This window comes from Phlebotomus papatasi, chromosome 1 (genome assembly GCF_024763615.1).
Source record: "Phlebotomus papatasi isolate M1 chromosome 1, Ppap_2.1, whole genome shotgun sequence".
In the NCBI taxonomy this organism is placed as follows: domain Eukaryota; kingdom Metazoa; phylum Arthropoda; class Insecta; order Diptera; family Psychodidae; genus Phlebotomus; species Phlebotomus papatasi.
In genome coordinates, this window is record NC_077222.1 from 7502981 (window position 1) to 7522409 (window position 19429).

Here is a 19429-nt window from a genome sequence, read left to right on the forward strand (position 1 = left end):
TTCACACTCTCTTCCTTGGTGACAATTTTCATCTGAAATATCTTTATGAATCATGGGCAATTTTTCATTATAGTATCTCATGAATAGACCAAGAGAAAAGTCGTGGTGACACATTGGGAGCTTCAATATCTTCTATTCTGAACAAGTAAGAAAAAAGTAATCGGAAGTGTGAGTGTTAGTTTGAAAAGAAAAATGAACGGGAATGAAAGATATTACGTTTTCTTGAGAAAAGAGATTCCATATAAAAAAAAAGAAGTAAAAGACGTTTGTTTAATGGATCTCTATACAGCAACAAGCGACTGAGAGGCTGTACTAAAATATTCTTGACACGATCTTGGTATTAATTCTTCACTCACCGTGGCTCCAAGCCTTTGTGTTGTGCATTATTGAGATGTGGAATAAGCACCTTTTCCAGACATTAATAGTATAAAGTCTTTTGTGTCCAAATACGACGATACAGTCGATCACGCCAATCTGAAGGTCCAATATTGTGACTTGGTCGAGGTTACAATTTTTAGATTTTTTATTCATGCAACAAAATTAAAAGTTCAAGATGTCGGTATATCAATATTTTATGATTTGTTCGTTTTGTCTGTGAATCAGATGCCAAACGGGCACAAAGAAATATTCTGACAGTGCCAATTTAATAGTCATTTAGGAAAATTTTGCATGAAATATTGAAAGCTTTCATTGTAAATCTGCATAGGGGAAAGAAGGGTACTTTAATGTATCCTTTTGTAATTTTATTCTCTCTGTAAAAGTGGTAAAAGTTCATAGCTCACAAACGTACTGAAACCACCAAAATCCCGAAAACCGTAGGGGAATGTAGGCATGGTTCGCACGCAATGAACCTTTAAACGATGCAAATTTTCTCTTTGTTTGCCAGGAGCTAGTTTACCATTTCTCATCTTGTCTCATGAGAATTATCTAACTTATGGCTAAAGGCCTCTACACATTGAGAGAAATTTTAGTCAAATATTGCTTTTTTGAAAAACATTGCCTGCTGTGCTGTAGGTGGAAACGTCAAGGTTCTGTCAAAAATGCATTTTTTGAAGAAAATTGCTTCCAATGTGTAGAGCCCTTAAGAAATGACGATCTATCTTCTTGGAACCAAAGAGAAAATTCGCATCGTTTGAAGATTCACTGTGTGCGAACGATGCCTATTCGTAGATCAGTGTGTCAAGAAGTATGTTTTCTGTCAAATTTTGCAAAAGAAGTAAACTCTCGCTCAATCACCTCTTTGGGAAATTATTCCACAAATTATGGAATTTGTGGAACAATTTAGTACCATGTAATTACGATCCATTTATGAATTTCCATCCTAGATCGTCATTTCTTAAGGAAATGACGATCTAAAAAAAATAAAATGAATTTTTTACAGAACCTTAACGTTTCCATCTTAGGAAAATCATGAATGGATCAAAAATACATGATATTAAATTGTTCCATAAATTCCATAATTTGGTTTTGAAATGCAACGTTAGTTACTGTTTGTAGATATTAATAGATTGTCTTTAAAATATTCTGAATAGGCCTCTTTTTGACCTTCAGAGAGGAAGGAAGAGACCAGGACCAGGGACTGAGTCAGTATCAGTTACAAGGTTTATACGCGCTACAGACCTAAGGCAGCCATATCGCTTAACTGATTTAATTTTAATTAAGATTATTAAGGGCGAATCATCTATAATGCCCAGCACACAATAACTTTTGTTTGTAAACATGTTTTCAAAATTTTCTATGAGAGAGAGCAAGATTACTAGATCTGCACTTCATTCACTCTCATAGGAAATTTTGAAAACATGTTTACAAACAAAAGTTATTGTGCTCTAGGTATTAAATTCTGCAAAAACAAATAAAATTGGTTGTTATATACGGTTTTGAACCTAAGAGAACTGGGCTCCTCTAGTTTGAAGACCGCTTAGGGGTCTCATTGCAAACTCTAGCATTTATTATACACAAATTTGGAATAGGAGCTCGTGGAAGGGGTTGGTGCAATTGTCCTAGAGAAAAAACAGTGAAGTTTTCGGGCAATATCCACTTTTCTATCGGGCGCAGAATCATCTTCCGTAGGGCTAGGACAGCAGTGTTCTCCGTTTATTAGAGGTGGGGTCTCAATCCATAGTAGGTCAAACTGTACGGCAGCCACAAAGGTCATGATGATGGGGCGGTGTCTATAAGCAGTCCTTGACGAAAGATTCGAAGAATTTTCTACAGAGCGTCGAAAGAGACTCAATGAAGAGGGGTCTGAACGAGCCGAATAGAAGTCGTACAAGATACCTGTCTTTACGCTACTCGTTCGTCCGGGAATAGAATAATTTTTGGGAGGCGTAGATCTGTCCACCAAGTCCTAGTGCAATACAGATACGTTTCCGAATGCAATACCTGTGCCCACGTGGCTTCAAAGTGGCGGGATTAGCGAAGCTGATCAGTCATCCTTGAACACCCCAATCTTTGCATTTGGGAAGAAAAACAGAGCAATAGGGGAAAGTGCTCTCCCTTCGAACGTTCATGCCTTCGAATAATGTGAATTTCTTTTGTTTTTCATAAGAGATTTATACCAAATTATCACGGAATTATCAACAACTGATGATAAGCCAACTAATATTTATAAAAATGTGTAAGTCTCTTAGGAAAAATAAAAGAAAATTCACTTTACTCGAAGGCATGAACATTCGAAGGGAGAGTACTTTCCCCTACTGAAAGTTATTGATAGCGTCAGCAGTTGCTGCGCCACAGAATACTCAATATGACCATTGCCTTTCACCTCCAATGCGTCTCATTGTCACTCTGATATATCAGTTGTTCACATGAATTTTATTCTTAAGCGCAAATAGCTTACTTTCTTCCCTTTTCCTTGCCTTTACACCGGGGAATTTCAGGTAGCATCTTTGGAGAGGTTCTGCGAGAACTTCGCGTTACAACAATATATATTTTCTAAACGCATAAATGTTCTGCCCCGTTCTCCCCTACAACCTCTTGTACCTAGACCACTCACTATAATTTTAATGCTGTCTAATGATCTTCTATAGCTTTAATAGTTTAAAGATAGTTTAGTTTAGTCGCTTAATTGCAAAACCAGTTACAAGTGAAGACTGACGTATGATGTTAAACTTCATAATCCGAAGGTTAACCAAGATGATTTAATAATTCGAGAATAAAGAGTCAAACAACTTTTGGTCCAAATTGCCCTGCTTTCGTCCATCTCAACGATTTGGTATGAAAATCATTGTTCATAAAAATGGCAAAATTTCCAATTGATACTAACCATACGGAAATAAAGTCTGTGAAGTTATTTGTTTAGACAATTTTCTGTGTTTTCCCCCAAAATTTCTCAAGCGTTTATATAGCAATTATACTTTTGTATCAATAAGTTAGTGGGAATAATAATGAGAAATTATCTAATAAGTTCAAGATCGTCATAATGAATTGCGTATATGAATGTAATGTTGGTTCCGCATGAAGAATTGTATTGTAAGGAATAATTGTTTATATATCTTTAGCTTAAAATAGTGGAATACTCTTCTTGTGTATATATAGTGTTTATTCCGAGACAATGTTACCAATTTAGCATGATATGTTGTTCTCATTATTGCTACATTATTTGAGGCTTTGATATGAAATTATAACTTGTAGGTTATAGGATTGCTATAGTAGCTCGAGGCAACTTTACGATTAACACTGTGGAGTTCATTGGAACAATTAGAGTATATTGAATGGACTTAAACAAAAACGATAAAAGATTAGAAATCGCCATTGACTACTTTTCTCCCATATTTGTCTTAGGTTTAATAATGTACGTAAAATTGTTGAAGACTTTGAACGCAAAACACAATATTCCCAATGGTGTATGTTTCACTTTATATTAATGAAAACCAAGAACCAGTTTTGCACAAAAACCTGCAATTATAACCAATAATTGTACGTTGTAAGAGAAATACGATTCTATATAAAATGGAAAAATTGTATAACTTTCTTTGTGCGGTGTTTTAGAGGTCTACAAGTGATGGGATCGTAAAATACTGCCACCGTATGTGGGTAAATTGTTTTTTGCAAGAAAAAAAAATAACCATTTTTAGATGAGATCCCATCAATATTCTGTGTTTGAGCTCTTTTCTTGCATCACTTGAAATTGTAAATTTGAGGTGTTTTTTTTTCGTTTCCGGAGATGACTAAGCTAACATAAAAAATGAGGTTTATGTTCTTATTTTTTTGCTCCTTCGAAGTTTAATATATTTATTGTCAAAACCACATTGGCAAAATTGTGCTATGGAAAGTATAGAAGATGAAATGAGAATGAACGGGAAGCAAAAGAATATATTCATGCTACATATATAGCTTTGAACGAAAACAAGGAGGAAAAGAGAAATGGAAATTTCATAATTTGGATAAATGCAAAGTAATTTTCATCAAGGTTTTTTTTTTTACTTCTTCAGCTTCTAACGCTGAGTAATATATACTTGGTCTCATCTTGGAGCTGCTTGAAGACTATAATTTGTGTCATAGGCGGGTAGAAGTGGGAAGAAATTTTATTTTATGAATATCAAGTGGAAATTAGTCACCCTAAATTATACTCTCATATACAATAAAACTTCCATTGTTGTGATTTAGAATGGAAAAATGAAGAATGGGAAAATTGTTATAGAGATGACAAATTAAAGCGAGCACTTGGAAAAGTTTTTGGAATAAGCCTCTCTATATTGTGAATTGGGAGATAAATCGTAAATGGAAATGACAAAGAGGGATGCTTCGAGGAGGAAAAAGGAAAAATCAAGAAAGAATGAAGGTTACTGTTGTCCTTCTGCCCGATGGTCAAAAGTTTATGAGATCCCCTTCTTATTCACTTCACATTTATTCAACCATTGAAACTTATATATATCACAAAATGCACAGACAAGAGATTTATAAGAATCCCACGCATTTCTTCACAATATAACTTTGGAACATGGAATAGTAGAAGAAGTGCAATAAATCATGGTGCTTTTATCTTAAGGCGCATTTTATTGTATCTGGGATACCAAGTTCTTTTGATTCTTTAATCCTCAAAATTGGCAGAGAGTTTGAAAATACCACGCAAAGTTCAAAGAAATTTCTTATTAAGTTCTTTTGTTTCTTCACATAAGAAATTGCACTATTCCGCCCTTTTTTGCGCTAAGAATCCTTATGAAGTGCAATATGTTTGTATTTTGCTTAATTGCTTACATTTTTGCCACAACTGTTTCCATATTCGCCGGAAATGTTGCTGTCTTCTCTAAAACTGTTTCCATATTCGCCGAAAATGTTCCTGTCTTCGCTGAAACTGTTCCTATATTCGCCGAAAATGTTCTTGTCTTCGCTGAAACTGTTTCCATATTCGCCGCAACTGTTATCAATTTCGCCATTGAAACTGACAGTAGCGCCACGTAATCTACCCAGTAACGAAAGAGTTTTGGGTTCGAAAAATTGTGACGGTGGCGACCCCCCAATTTCCATAAGCCAGTGATAATAAGCCTAGATCAGCTTATAGAGGTGCGATTCCTTCATTCCTTCAAACTCGAACGATTTTTATACATAAATAATGCAAATTTCGTTTGATAATTCTTAAACTGTATGTAACTTATTATCGTTATTAATGAGGAACATTGGATGAGAGATGCATAAAAGTGTCTGAAAATCTTTAAAGTCGATTATCTCGGAAACTATCAGAGATAGAGGCTTCAAACTTTACATCCATTTAGAGCATGCTTTAGGTTTGAGATGTGAAAAATTTCAGTTGAAAATGATTAAATTTGGATGAGAAGTGCATAAAAGTATCTGACAAACTTTAAAGTCGATTATCTCTGAAACACCACTAAAATCTATGAAATCGCGCCGGCGAAAATTTGCGAGCAAATTCGCGCCCTGCGAAAATCTGCGAAAAAATTTGTGCCTCGTAAAAATCTGGCAAAATAATTCGCGCCCCGCGAAATCCGCGAAAAAATCGCGGCCCGCAAAAATTCGCGCCCCGTGCAAAACCGCGAAAAAATTCGCGCACCCCGAAGATCAGTTTAAAAATTTGCACCCCGCGAATATCCGCGTAAAAATTCTCGAAAAATTTCGCACCCTGCGAAAATCTGCGAAAACATTCGCGCCCCGCAAAATCCGCGAAATAATTCGCGCCCCGCGAAAATTTGCAAAAGCATTCACGACCCGTGAAAATTCTCATAAAAATTCGCGACCTGCGTTACCTTATCTTACAAAATCTTTTAATATTGATAAATATTATAAGTATTATAAGATATTATAAATATTATAAGATAAATAAAATAATAAAAAAAAAAAAAAACAAAAGAGAGAGAGAGAGAGAGAGAGAGAGAGAGAGAGAGAGAGAGAGAGAGAGAGAGAGAGAGAGAGAGAGAGAGAAGAGGAAGAGCCTATCCGATATCGCTTCCCCCGCTTATTTCCCGCCTGACACTATTAACAAATCTTCTTAAAAATGAAATCTTTAAACTGCAATATCTCAAAAACTAGTCGACCAATGTTCTATTTTTTTTTAAATTGGTTTGAATATTCTGGACTACAACATAAACATAAAATGTTCAAAATCGCTTTGAGTGTAATTTCGGCTATGGACATGATTTTGTGTTTTTTTTTCAATTTCTGAGTTCTACAATGTCCAGAGAAAAAACCATCGCTTCTATGAAAAAGATGATATGGAAAGGCCTTGGAAGAGTTCAGGAAGGGCAAATTGCTACGGGAACCTGCGCGTAAATTTGAGATGCTACTCTTTAGGTCTTCAGGACAAATTACACGGAAGGTCTCTGGACTTGTGGGTCATATAAACGTATTAAACTAAATATTAAACTCGTTCCGTTTGACGTTTTGAAATTTTCTATCCGTTGCGTCACAAAAGGTGGTCAGAAAAAAGATGGCCGGTATTTCACTCAAAGTGGTCGGAATACTAACCAAAGCAATGTCCATATTATTATTAATTTTTCAATATGTTAGGAAGTGATTTAAAGAAAACAAAGATGATAAACTAGTTTACAAGGTTTCACACAACATTCCCGAAAAGGAAGTAACAAAAAAATATTAATATGAATTAAAAATATTGCATTTCAAACTTACACTGAAAAAAAAGAGGGTACGATTAACTTTTTTTCCTCATAACTTTAACACTTTTTAGGTGTTAAAATATATCAACATTTTTTAATGTTAATTTTACACCTTTTTAAGGGTAAAATTAACATGAATAGGGGTAACTTTAATCCCTAATACACCTAAAAAGGCTAATATTTACACCGATTTTGGATCAATACTGCAAGGTAAAATTAACATTTCCGGAATGTTATTATAACTTTTTCGGATTTCTCTCAGTGTAGGATTTCGGTGCTTATATGCAACTATGCCGAAATTTGGCACACTTACCCTACTTAGATTTCGAGATAAACTACAAAATGCGATTTTTAACCGGTTTAGAACCCGTTTTTCAAAAAAAAAAAAAAATAATAGTAGCATAGAAATTGTTGTACGCACTAGTAGAGTTATTTAACCCATTCCTTACCATGGTATTACACATCATACGCAAATTGAGTGATTTTAGATTGTTTATTCCTGGGCATAATGTGATTTTCAGCTCGATCTGAGGAGCACTTTGATAAAATCTGAGGAATATACAATAAATGTGGTTAGAAGGAATCACATCTAATATTTGTTTCTTTTTTTGAATTTGCTTGAGCCTCTCATTTATTAATTTTAATTCTACTAAGCAAATTAATGAAAAACAAATTCTTGATATATAAAGGCATTGTATTCTCACCAAAAAATATCGTGATTTTCTTTGCTTATTCATAATTCTTTATGTTTACAAAAAACCATCGATTTTTTTATGAAAATAAAATCAGTCCAAAAAGAGTGTTTTCCTTTGATATGACTTTGTGTTATTGTAAATCATATGCAAATGAACAACACAGGCAGTGATATATTTTCTGCGAAATACGATAATAAAGAATTTTAATTAATTTCTATATACTTAGATACATATATACTATATAAAAATAAGCAATACATAACATTCACCAAATTGTTATATATTATTTTTGCATGCCAAACCAATCACTTTCGTGTGTGCGGAAAAGGAAAAGAAAAGCAATAACTTTCGTTAAAAAAAAATCTACAAAACTGATAACAAGTCAGAATATAATTTTCTTTTATTGGAATATAACTCTTAAGTCGTACTTGTGAAACTTTCTATTTTCGTTTTATGTTATAGTTGAGATTGCGTTATGTTTCAAGAGCACTGTCGTGGCTGATGTTTGATGTATGGTGGAGCTGAAGAGTCTTGTGTGAAGTGACGTCAATTGATTGAGAATCAATTTGATGTTATACATTGTGACCCAATGGTTATTACGATGGAATGTGACTCTATTGTCTATAGCGTATATATATTTTGCGTAAAACAAATAGTTTTCTATGACTGATTCATTCATATTACGCTACAAATTCATTCACAATGGACGAAAGAATTTCCAACATTGACTTTATTGTTTAACATTGGCGTTGAGGTAGTCTCTGGGTGTGTGTACATTGGAAAGACATCAGAGGGGATCATTGTTCGACGCAATCGTGTGAAATTATTCGTGAGTCAGTGTAAAAATAATATAATATAAAAAAAGAGTAATTCACCGAAAAACGTAATGATGATAATTGAACGATCGTCTAGCGGTGGGCAAATACCACTGACAGACACTAAAATGTGTTCTCTGTGAAATCACTGGCTTAGACAAAAAAAAAATTGGAATGAAGACATGTGCTTGATGATTCATCCACAGGTTTCCCCGATCTTTGAGATTAAATGCTCCAAGTACTTACTAATGCATTTTTAAAAGCGAAAAATTGCTGAGAAACAATATAATTTCCGGACATATATTGATTTTAGAATGCTGTGAAATCCTTTGTGTATTTATTTTAAAACATTTAAAGACTAGAGCTGCAATTTTATATTAAAAACTGGCTTATAGCGGAAAGGTTAAGGTTGTTTGTTCAGAACAAAATTGTAGTGTACTAAAAAAAATTAGTACACCTTTGTTATAATATTTTTAGACCTGAAAGTAATCATTTAGAATAATCAGTTCAAGATCTTACATTTTAGAAAAGTCATCGAACCGTTGTTTGTTATCATCTTGAGTTTAAAATATTGTTGGTTTTATTTTAGAACATGATAACCAGTCCACTGTCACAATGGTCTTGGGCTGAGTCATAGCTCGTCAGAATTCGATACTGTGACACTAAACTTTAATAACATAAATGATGGTGCTATTCCATTGAAAAAGTTAACATTGTTTTTTAGTACATTACTGTTCTCATGTGCTTCTGTGCAATCTACTATACTTCCTATTGGTTTATTCCACGGCTGTTTGGTAGTTTTAGAACACAGCAAGGACTGGGGAAATCATTCGAGTCAGAAACCAATAAAAAGAGAAGTTGATAGCGCAGAAACTCATGAGAGTAGTCATGTACTAAAATCAATATTCAGGAGAAAGATTTCCCCTTTTCATTTTTCATTGGAATAGGTAGCACCATCATTTATGTTCTTAAAGTTTGCGTAATAGAATCGAATGGAGATAAGCTCAGACTTAGCCCAAGACTCTTTTAACGGTGCATTGAATTATCATGTTCTAAAATAAAGTCTGCAGTATTTCAAAAAGATATATTTTAGAACACGTAAGATCTCTAATACAATAATGTAAGATATTTAGCGGATTTAAATAAATTAGTACATTAATATACTAAATTTTTAAACCTTCTTCTGAACAAATTACAACAACCTTTTTACTGATTGATTGGAAACATTCACTGGTAAAAATCACTCTTAGAAAAAATTAGTTCGTACAAGCTCATATGCAGTTATTAGAACTATAAAATATAGTAAATATAGACCCAACTATATATTTAGTTTGGGTAACTAAATGAAATAGTTGACCACAGTTAGTTAAAGTATCCTTTTCATTTAGTTATCACAACTAAATCAAAATCGTAATGGGTACTATAACATATTAGTTCCAATTACTAAATAAATGGGGTTGATACCCATCCGATTGGCTGTAATAACTGTATCATATTAGTTGTGGTTACTATATAGCATTCATTGTGATGCATATTTCTTATTAGTTGCTTAAAATTCGAAAGAGCTTCAACGCATTACTAAAATAAAAACCACTCTTTACTATTGGAAAAGTAGTCATAACTTTATGAAAATATAGGCCCATCTATTTACATTGGTTGTGAGAACTAAAAGGAATTAGTGACCAATATTAGTTGGGATAATGATTTCATTTAATTAACACAAGCAAATATAATTGTATGAAAGCATTATGAAATAATTGCCGCAACTTATCCACGTAAATATTGACTTATATTCTCACTACTAATAAATTTATTATGAGTATAATGTTTTAAGAATATAAGAACTATTTTAAATAGATTTGATAATAATCGCCCGAATAAGTTTTAAGTGTTATAAATGTATTGAGATTGATTTTAGTTTTAGTTACTGTGATATTATTTAAGAACTCCATAGGAATGATTCTATACATTATTGCTACATTTTCTTTTTTAGCTGAGATTCTTTCTATCCTCTTTTAATGTTTAACAAATATGTTTCTTGAGAAAAATGCTGTAGTATATTTTAGTACAATGTAGAACTTGGTTTAAAACAGACGTATATTAATTTTTCATAATACTATGGGACTAATAATAGATAATTTTCTATTATAGAAACGGTTTGGCCGTACAAGTTTAATTTCACGTAAAATCTTTGTTGAGGTTTTAGTATCATATCGTATTGTTTATGTTTTTGATTTTATCTGTTATTGTTTAAATTACTGTCTGAAAAGTAACAGTAAAATCATGTAAAGTGAAATTTAAAAAAAAGTACCTTTATGAAATACGACGTATGAGTAACATAGTACACACCTGGTGCAATAATAAAAATTTGCACAAGTGTATTTGAAAGAAAGTTAAAAGGAAGTTTAAAGAGTGGACGCATGAGGAATTAAATAAACTGGAAGTTTAATGATTATATGTGCTAAAGGCAAAAATGCACCTCCTGATGGTCGCGTGAGGACTGAATGCCATTGAAATAATCAATGTCACGCCAATCATTATGGCACGAAAAGTGAAAGAGGGTCACGAAATTAATGTCCGGCAAAGTCGAAAAATTTTTCCTCATCGTTTCACTTTTGACTCTTGTTGATTGCTTCTTCCCATGCCTTCCAATTATTAACATGAATATGAAGTTTTTGCTAATTTTAAACTAATATCGTTGCCAACACTTGTGCTAAAACCTCAGTCTCTATAATTTGCAATATATCGTCTCCTGAAACTTGACCATGCTTCACTTTCACGAGAAAGTTTGCAGCGAAATGAATGATAAATCATTTACAACATTGACATAATATAAAATTGATGATGGTGTATTATCATTTTAAAGCACACCTCCTGACACTGCATGAAATTTGTGATTTTTGTAGATAGTAGCTGATGGAAGGAGTCGTGATTTTATTGGGAAAATAAATCAATTTAGCACGAATGAGTTGATTTACATAATATTACGTCTTTATTCTTTAATTTAGAACTTTATAAATGTTAGTACAGAATGTCACATATAAAGTTGGAAAGTTCACAAAGTTGTTTTACTATAAATAGATTAGAACTTTTTTATTGCTCGAACTAGGGCAAGAGAGAACAACGTTATAACACATTTGATCTGTTTGTTTACTTCAAAGGACAAACGGTTAGAGATAGCGACTTAGGGTTTTGAAGGGATCTTTTCTCTTCAAAATTTAAAATTATCTTACTGCGTCTTGTGCCCTTATCTTCTACAATCTATGAAGAAGCTTCCCTATCATTGTACTTTGCAGTTTGGTTATCAACACTAATGCCCAACGCACAATAAATTTTGTTCGTAAACATGTTTTCAAAATTTCATATGAGAGAGAGCAAGATGACTAAATCTCGGTTTCATTCACTCTCATTGAAATGTCAAAAACATGTTTACAAAACAAAAGTTATTGTGCGTTGGGCATAAGCCATTTGGGAACTGATAAACATAAACAAAGTTGATGTGGTGGAATGACTACTATTTGTGACTTAGGGAGAAAATAATGTTTAATGCCGAGCGCACAGTAACTTTTGTTTTGTAAACATGTTTTTGAGATTTTGATGAAAGTGAGTGAGATCTAGTTATCTCTCTCACACTTATAGAAAATTAATAAAAAATGTTTACAAACAAAAGTTATTGTGCGCTGGGCATAAATAATGTTTTTTTTTCATAATTTTTTGCTGTCTTTTCTAGACATCATGAGAAACAAGGTTGGGCTTTTCCTTTTTCAAACTCTTGGTTTTTCAAAGAATTTTCTCTGTTGATAATAAAAGACCCCTTTCTGACTTAGAAGCCACAATCAGTTTATCAGTAAGGCGGTATTCAGACTTAGAGGATTAGAACAATTTCCGAAGGGCTCAGAATCATTAATAACAAGCAATTTCATTAGTTTTTTTCAAAATCTAATTAATTATTTATCTTTAATATCCAATCCTAAATCAAAAATTTCCAAAAAATCTTAATTTATAAGAATTTAAAAAAGTTAAGCCATGCAACTAAGCCTTAGGTCTGAAGCCCGCATAAGATTACTACCCTATTCCTAATTCTTATGCCAAGAATACTTATAAAATTCCCTAGGAGCAAAATTTTATTTGAATCTTGCTCTTTTAACGTATCACATAGGGAGAATATTTTATAAACTTCAACTGATTAGGTATTCTAAAGGGTTAACGTGTCTCGTCAGCTTTCTAGCGACACATTTCGCTTAAATTAGTATATTTAAAAACTAAAAAATTCTTGTAAAAACGACAAAGCTGCATAATTTTTCACTCATTCTTAAAGAATAATAACTATATATTGTTTCTTGGCAATTAAAAAGTATTTAAGCAATGAAATATCATAGGTTTAAGGGGGAACTAAAAACGAAATAGTGGAATGAAGGGGGTTAAATGGGTTTCGAAGACTATAAAAAAAACAACGTATTTTCTCTTTTTTTCAACATATTAAAACAAATATTTAATTCAAGCTTTTAAAAAAGATTTGGGAAAATCAAGTGAACGGCTGAATTTGTAAAATTTTTGAATAAAAATTTCAAAAAATATAGTTTAAATGTTGTTTTCTTATTTTCTTAAGAGCTTGAACTATTTTTTTTATCTTGTTGAAAACAAAAACATTTAAAAAAGAGGTGGCAAAGCGTCCGAGGCTTTGCGAGCTGCTCGAACTCCCGAGAAAGAGCTCTGCCTTATATACCTTTTCGCAAGCATTCTGATGTATAGAAAATTATTGTCGAATTAAATTTGACTATAAATCACCACAAAACCATCTTGAAGTTGAAAATTATTCAAGAAGAGGGCTTCAAAAAATCATTAATCTTTTAATTAATTAATTGAACAAATCGGGTGAAAATTAAGCTTCAACCTTGAATAATTCAAGATGGCGAATTTTCCGGTGATAGGTGTCTAAGGACGAAATGTTCAGCTGTACTACCTCCATAACATATCCAAAAATAAAGGAAATCGTCAGGGCCAATTTTTTGCAAAATTGGAAAACCTTTGTTTTTCGGGAATGTTAATAATATGGGATGTAAAATTATTCAAAAATCGGTATTTAACCGGTTCATTACCGATTATGACCGATGCAGTCGGGTTCAAAATTTCAATATCTTTCCAAAAAATCCAAATTTAACAAAATCGGTTAAAAAACGGATCCCCCAAAGTGATTGAACTTTGACCTTCAATAATTCAAAATGGCGAATTTTCCGGTCATAGATATGTTTGGACGAAATGTTCGCCAGGACTAGCTCTAAGACATATCCAAAAATCATTGAAAAAGCTTGGGCCAATTTTTTGCAAAATTGGAAAAACCTTATTTTTTACCTATTTTTCAGGGATAGGAAACGTATGAAAGGGGAGGGGGGAAAAATAAAGAGGTTGGGTACGAGATAATGTCATTTGAGGAAAGGTCACCGAAGACCGGAAGTCGATATCTCTTACCGTTTAAGCTCCAGAACAGTGCAAAGTTGAAAAAAAAGTCGATTATATAACTGCTCTCTCTTTGAGTTCGAGCAGTAAAATATCGAAAATATGACGTAGATCCTGCCTTAAACAAGGAAATAGCATAACTAAAAACGGGAACTTTAAGTTAATTATGGCGAATGGTAACATAATGGCGAATGGTAACAGTAAATTCGGAATATTACCACTAACCGCTATGCCTAAAATTCATATAAATATTGTGAATAGGGAAGTACTAGGGGAAAGCTCGCTACCTTCGGACGACTGAAGCTTCGGAAAACTCATTTTTTCCATGTTCTTAATGGATTTGATCCATGGTTCTTTTCATGAAATTTGAGGCATTTGCTTAGTGACGAAAATGTTGTACTATACTTGGTCGAATTAATAAAAAAAAACATATTAAAAAAATAGTTGTTCGAAGCTTGAGTCGTGCGAAGGTAGTGCGCTTTCCCCTAAGTACATTCAAACAATTTTTATTTATTCAAAAAGAGTAATTGAATAGTCAGTAGATATTTTATTATACCCGAAATAAAGATTTTGTTTTATGAAATTTCCATGAGTCTTAGCATATTTGGTAAGAAGAAATATTCAAAATATTTTACTTGAATAAATTAATGCTTTCAAAATTGGTTAAAAAGAAAAGTAAAATTCAAAAAAATAGCTAATTTTTCATTTCCACAAGAAGCAATATTTGGAAAAAGTATTATTTATTTATTTTGATGTACTGGGCTTTTATTGCCATTTTGTACATTGTTCAGTTTACAAATTTGTTATTCAGATTACAGTGTTTCGTGAAAAATGTCCATTCATACACTTCAATCATTTGCACCAATCGGGGCTCGAACTCACATCTGTGACAGTCGAGCCGGAGGTTACACCGCCTAAAAGCCGACCACTCTTACCGATTTCACCACGATTTGGAAAAATAACAATAAGTTTAGTTAATCTAATTAGTTAATTTAGTTTAGTTAATTAATATAAGACTAAGTTTAGTAAAAGTGGTAACCCTATCAAATTTGCAATTCCGGACAACGCGGAATTCCGGACAAACCAATTTTTTAGTTCGGATATTGATAATCTAATAAAAATGGAGGAATCATGCCATTCTTAATTTACATTTAGGGATATTTATATAATTTTTATCCAGTTTAAGTTAGTTGTCAGGATTTTAAATTGGTTTGTCCGGAATTCTGCATTGTCCGAAATTTCAAACCTTACCCTAGTCTAGAGAATAGTGGTTATTTTGCTCTAGGAGAGAAGACATTGAAGAATAATCAGCTTTGTTCAAACGAGAGCTAACAACTTGTCGTCCAAAATGAAGTAAAATCAAATTTGAAGTCGCTACTTCAAGCATTTTGCGAAGTATGGGCCACCTTGTCCCTCCTTTTGTTCTATACATAAACACTAAATTGTAGTAAAAACATATTTTTTTTTATCTAGCTACCTTTTATGCAAACACGATAAGAGATATCGCAGTAATAAATGTTTTACCAATGTTATACAAATTATATTGTTTCCATAAAATTCAATAAGATTCCCACAAAAAGTATTTAGTATTGTTTGAAATGAAATAATTGTGGGAAAGTTTCGATGGTATCAGTTTTGGGGTGCGAGATAATTTCAGGTGAATAATTTAGCAGGAAATTTGATCACTCAAGTCCAATCAAGTTTGTTATGTCAAACTTTTCCTATATATAGTGTGGATAATATATTAAATGGGGAAAATCGATCACTTTGGTACAGAGATAAACATGCCAAGCAATAAGTCCCTATATGTTGCTTACTGAAAGATGTGCACAAACAAATAAAAGCACTCTCGATACACGTGACTCTCGGTTATCCAAATATTTAAACGAAAATTTGTTTATTTTTGCAACTATATGAGATGTTCTTTTTTTTTCTTTGGTGATGAACCTTTGACAGTTCAATGTAACTTTTTCCCAATAGCATTTAATGTTTGGATTATTTTGATGCAGAAACTTGAGGGTGGTTTTGACTTTATGTATGTGGGGAGGTTCTTGGAACTAGCAGAAATAGCACACATCAGAAAAGTTTTCCCGCTAAAACTTTTACCGCATATTAGAGAAGAGTTGTTGGAAAAGGCATTTTTCTTTTTAGGATTTGAGTATTTGAGATTGCCTAAATAATTAGTGAACTGTATAAATGGAATGCTCATGTGGTGAATAATGAGAAATTTTGCAGATGACACACGGTGGATTATTTCACCGTGTAAATAATTATCTCACATGGATTTGAGAGTGTGATAAATTTAGACTTATATACCATGGAGTGTGGATGCATGTTTCCCAGTGCTGGGTTTTATTGGATGGAATTTTTCCTCATGAGTATTAAGCTGGTATTAGCCAGAGATACAAGAGTCTGGGTGAGGGATAGAACACTGAGAGAGAGGGAGTTGTGTAGGTGGATGGATAATAAATGGGATGACATTGAAGAAAATATACAACTTTTATATATTTTAATTGTTGTGTCTTCTAGCTGTGGTCAGGTCATGGTTTGTTGATTACCAAAGCCATTCTCTTGGGTGACGTTTATTTTATTTTATTTTTTATTTTTTGCCTGCAATCTCATGATTCTCTGCCTTTGCTCGGAAGACACATGCACTTTATAGAGACAGTCAACTGTGGTAAATGACGACATGAAACTCTTTTCAGGTGGCATTGAGACCGAGAGACATTGTTTGTAAGGTCTTGTTCTGCACTAGTACATTTAGAGCAAAAGAAATTTGTTGTTTAAAACAAAAAAAGTAGGGGAAGGGTTCTTGGTATGATGCCAAACAAATTCGTAAAGTTAACATTGTGGAAGGATATGCCAAAAAATTAGCAATTAACTAGATTAGCTCTCTATGGAATTTTCCTTCTGGTTAAACTCATAAATTGTTAAATGTTGCATATCTGGCTATTATGGAAAAATTTAATTTGAACAACACGAATATTTGGCAAAAATCCCAGATGTTAGACCTTGCCAAAGCTGAAAATGAATAAAGATATTTGATAGGGCGTACGACGTTCTTGACAACGGTTAACCCTTTAAGGACAATTGGGTCACCCGTGACCCAAAAATGAAATTTTTCCTACGGCCTTATAAAGCTGTATTTCGCTCTAAAAAGTTAGAAAAAATGATTTTTTCTGATCCTCGATTTTTGACCTTCTCGTCCTTAAAGGGCCCATTTAACGGTCGTATTACCGCAGACTCCTTTATCCCTGCATTTGGGACAAAATGTGTTACAGGAAGCTTGCCGCATAGCAAAAGAAAGAGGAATAGGAATAACAAGAGAAAAATTCCTCGGATTCTTCCAGCAGTTTTCCTTGAAAAATTTCATAGGAATTTTCCATAATAGAAAAAGGGAAAATTTCATGGATTTACACAGGATTTTTCTGTGGAATACTTCCATGGAAATGTTCGTGGATTTATGTGGATTTTTCCACCTAAATAAAACAGAGAAAAAATGCAGTTGTCACATGCACCTCATGCTTTTACTTCTGTATATTAAAGAAATAGCTAATATCACGAGGATTTTAATGTGTTTTACTAAACCCGCGATAGCGAATTACCACTTTTAATAAAAAACTGTTTTATAAAAAAATATATTTTCCTTAAATACACATTAAATGACATAAAAAGAGTCTTATTTTAGGTTGGCAACCTATTTAATGTAATCAGTTCACTATTATCTACATGAAACGCAGTGTCGCATAATTAATTTTATTATACAGTAGAGTTCCTCAAATTTGAACATTTGGGGGGTGTAGATGACATTTCTCACTCCTCAAATTTGAAGAATATTTTCAAAAACGTAATGGAATTCATGTAAAATTCACTTTCCTAAATTAAGGAAAATAACTTTAGAGAAATCTATCAATTGAATTTGTTCGTAGATAGGTGGAATTTATTAAAGAAATTAATATAATACGATAATATTCAGGAAACACCAGAGAAAAATAGTTCTATTTCAGATTCCATGCAAAATTTCTTTTACATAACCTCATATTTTGCATTTTGAATTCAACCGTCGTTCAAATTTGAGGAGTTCAAATTTGAGGAATTCGACTGTAATTGTCACAGCTGTGACTAAAAATGTTTGAGAGAACGTTTGGAAACAACCCCATAGCAAAAGAAATCGGAATAAGGAATCACAAGGAAAAATTCCTCTGAATTTTCCAGTATTTTTCCTTGTTAAATTCCACGGGAATTCTCCATGGTATATTTCCAAGGAAATTCCCATGGATTTTTTTGTGTGGAATATTTCACAAGAAATTTCCGTGGATGGAACATGGATTTTTCAATTGGATGGAGCGATAATGAATTTACACTTTAGACAAGAAAAAACTATCGTACAAAAAAAAAATATTTTCCTAAAAAATACATTCCATGAAATAAAAACACATATATTTTAGGTTCACAGTCTTTTTAATGTTATCACTTCACTATTATCTACTTCTACACAAAACGCAGCGTCGCATAATTAAAAAAAAATTATGGGTAACACAGAAATCACTAAGATCTTTGCATAAAAATTTGCGAGCAAAAAAATTCATCTATTTTGTAGCGCCACAAACTTTTTCTAGCGGTAAAGCGCAGAAACAAACGTGTGGAATGTTCTAAGATAACTGTATGGAAAGGTAGTGGAATTTTCCGTGGAATTACTCCTTGGATTTTCCCCAGGAAATAAGCAGGAATTTCTATACAAAAAAGGGGGCGTGTTGCGGTAAAATTCATGGAAAATCCATAGGAAAACTTCTGGAATATTCTGTGGAAATTTCCAGTGGAATCCGCGGACGTTTCACGTTTAATTTTCCATACAAACCTTCCATAGACTTCCATGGAAATTGATGTTGGATTTCCATTGTATGTTGTTCAAATTTTCCATGGAATGGCCATTTTCCATGGCCTCGTTCCATGGCCTCTCCTAGGAAAAATTCCATGGAAGACTGCGGATTTAGCGTCCAAATTCCATGGAATGAGCGGAATTTGACGCTAAATTTCCAATGGAATTTCCGTGGAAGTTTGCAATGGGGAAATTATACATGTTGTCACAACCCCATTTTATTTGCTAAACATTCGAGAAAAATAGTGGAAAAACCAGGGCGGAGCATTCTCATCATTTTCCGTAGAAAAGTATGCTATATTTTTTCTTAAGTGATTTTTTAGTTTTGGTATAAAACCAAATGCAATCATTTTAAAACTTTTACCAAATGAAAGAGTATCTAATGTTATGTTATTGGCTCAAAATTTTTAATTATTGCACGAGGATAACTGTTCCTAAAACCTATATGAAATTTTCTATTTGTATCAGTAAAAAAATATTCTCTGTGCCTACCATTTCTTGTTATATTTATTT

At 32.9% G+C, this 19429-nt stretch overlaps 1 protein-coding gene across 6 annotated transcripts in view; it reads left to right on the top strand.

Annotated features, from left to right (window-relative positions):
* The window catches only part of LOC129798653 (phosphofurin acidic cluster sorting protein 2), a 77697-nt gene that overhangs the window by 35702 nt on the left and 22566 nt on the right, over positions 1-19429 (top strand). The window lies entirely within an intron of this gene.